This window comes from Oncorhynchus gorbuscha, linkage group LG13, assembly GCF_021184085.1.
Source record: "Oncorhynchus gorbuscha isolate QuinsamMale2020 ecotype Even-year linkage group LG13, OgorEven_v1.0, whole genome shotgun sequence".
Classification (NCBI taxonomy): Eukaryota; Metazoa; Chordata; class Actinopteri; order Salmoniformes; family Salmonidae; genus Oncorhynchus; species Oncorhynchus gorbuscha.
The window spans coordinates 11,822,502-11,825,001 of NC_060185.1; the positions used below are offsets into that span (position 1 = coordinate 11,822,502).

Here is a 2,500-nt window from a genome sequence, read left to right on the forward strand (position 1 = left end):
GGAGGGTTCAGCAGGGAGAGAGAGGAGGGTTCAGCAGGGGGAGAGAGGAGGGTTCAGCAGGGGAGAGAGAGGAGGGTTCAGCAGGAGAAGAGAGGAGGGTTCAGCAGGGGAGAGAGGAGGGTTCAGCAGGAGGAGAGAGGAGGGTTCAGCAGGGAGAGAGAGGGAGGGTTCAGCAGGGGAGAGAGGAGGGTTCAGCAGGGAGAGAGAGGAGGGTTCAGCAGGGAGAGAGAGAGAGGGTTCAGCAGGGGAGAGAGAGAGAGGGTTCAGCAGGGAGAGAGAGGAGGGTTCAGCAGGGAGAGAGGAGGGTTCAGCAGGGAGAGAGAGGAGGGTTCAGCAGGGGAGAGAGAGGAGGGTTCAGCAGGGAGAGAGAGAGAGGGTTCAGCAGGGGAGAGAGAGGAGGGTTCAGCAGGGAGAGAGGAGGAGGGTTCAGCAGGGAGAGAGAGAGGAGGGTTCAGCAGGGAGAGAGAGAGAGGGTTCAGCAGGGAGGAGAGAGAGGAGGGTTCAGCAGGGAGAGAGAGAGGAGGGTTCAGCAGGGGAGAGAAGAGGGTTCAGCAGGAGAGAGAGAGGAGGGTTCAGCAGGGAGAGAGAGGAGGGTTCAGCAGGGAGAGAGAGGAGGGTTCAGCCAGAAGGAGGGGAGAGAGAGGAGGGTTCAGCAGGGAGAGAGAGAGGAGGGTTCAGCAGGGAGAGAGAGGAGGGTTCAGCAGGAGAGAGAGAGAGAGGGTTCAGCAGGAGAGAGAGGAGGGTCTGTGCAGGAGAGAGAGAGGAGGTTCAGCAGGAGAGAGGAGGTTCAGCAGGAAGAGAGAGGAGGTCTCAGCAGGAAGGAGGGTTCAGCAGGAGAGATCTGTATGAGAGAGAGGAGGTCCAGCAGGAGAGAGAGGGGAGGGTCTCAGCAGGAGAGAGGGATGGTTCAGCAGGAGAGAGAGAGGGAGGGTTCAGCAGGAGAGTGATAGGGAGGGTTCAGCAGGGAGGATATGTCCAGCAGGGCAGGAGAAGGAGGGTCTGTTATGAAGAGAGGGAGGGTCCAGCAGGAGAGAGGAGGAGGGTCCAGCAGGAGAGAGAGAGAGGATAGGTCCAGCAAGGAGAGAGGAGGGTTCAGTTATGGAAGAGAGAGGAGGGTCCAGCAGGAGAGAGAGGAGGGGTTCAGCAGGGAGAGAGAGGAGGCCCAGCAGGAGAGAGAGAGGAGGAGGGTTCAGCAGGAGAGAGATGGAGGTCCAGCAGGAGAGAGAGAGAGGAGGGTTCAGCAGGGAGAGAGAGGAGGGTTCAGCAGGAGAGAGAGAGGAGGGTTCAGCAGGGAGAGAGAGGAGGGTTCAGCAGGGAGAGAGAGAGGAGGGTTCAGCAGGGAGAGAGAGAGAGAGGGTTCAGCAGGGAGAGAGAGAGGAGGGTTCAGCAGGGAGAGAGGAGGGTTCAGCAGGGAGAGAGAGAGGAGGGTTCAGCAGGGAGAGAGAGGGGAGGGTTCAGCAGGGAGAGAGAGAGGAGGGTTCAGCAGGGAGAGAGAGAGAGGGTTCAGCAGGAGAGAGAGGAGGGTGGGAGAGAGAGAGGATGGTTCAGCAGGGAGAGAGAGAGAGCAGGAGGGTTCAGCAGGGAGAGAGAGAGGAGGGTTCAGCAGGGAGAGGAGGGTTCAGCAGGGAGAGAGAGAGGAGGGTTCAGCAGGGAGGAGAGAGGGGAGGGTCCAGCAGGGAGAGGAGGGTCCAGCAGGAGGGTTCAGGAGAGGGAGAGGGTCTAGCTGGGAGAGAGGGTTCAGCTGGGAGAGAGAGAGGATGGTTCAGCAGGGAGAGAGAGAGGAGGGTTCAGCAGGGAGAGAGAGAGGAGGGTTCAGCAGGGAGAGAGAGAGGAGGGTTCAGCAGGGAGAGAGAGAGGAGGGTTCAGCAGGGAGAGAGAGAGGAGGGTTCAGCAGGGAGAGAGAGAGGAGGGTTCAGCAGGGAGAGAGAGGAGGGTTCAGCAGGGAGAGAGAGGAGGGTTCAGCAGGAAGAGAGAAGAGGGTCTCAGCAGGAAGAGAGAGGAGGGTTCAGCAGGAGAGAGAGAGAGGAAGGGTTCAGCAGGGAGGGTTCAGCAGGGAGAGAGGAGGGTTCAGCAGGAGAGAGAGGAGGGTCCAGAGGAGGAGTTCAGCAGGGAGAGGGAGAGAGGGTTCAGCAGGGAGGAGAGAGAGGAGGGTTCAGCAGGGAGAGAGAGAGGAGGGTTTCAGCAGGGAGAGAGAGAGAGAGGGTTCCGCAGGGAGAGAGAGAGAGAGGAGGGTTCAGCAGGGAGAGAGAGGAGGGTTTCAGCAGGAAGAGAGAAGAGGGCTCAGCAGGAAGAGAGATAGGAGGGTTCAGCAGGGAGAGAGAGGAGGGTTCAGCAGGGAGAGAGAGGAGGGTTCAGCCAGAAGGAGGGAGAGAGAGGAGGGTTCAGCAGGGAGAGAGAGAGGAGGGTTCAGCAGGAGAGAGAGAGGAGGGTTCAGCAGGGAGAGAGGAGGGTTCAGCAGGAAGAGAGAGGAGGGTTCAGCAGGAAGAGAGAGGGGGTTCAG

General features: G+C 59.8%; 1 protein-coding gene across 1 annotated transcript in view; it reads right to left on the minus strand.

Annotated features, from left to right (window-relative positions):
• The window catches only part of LOC123992514 (1-phosphatidylinositol 4,5-bisphosphate phosphodiesterase eta-1-like), a 195,280-nt gene that overhangs the window by 54,482 nt on the left and 138,298 nt on the right, over positions 1 to 2,500 (minus strand). The gene's annotated exons all lie outside the window — the stretch shown is intronic.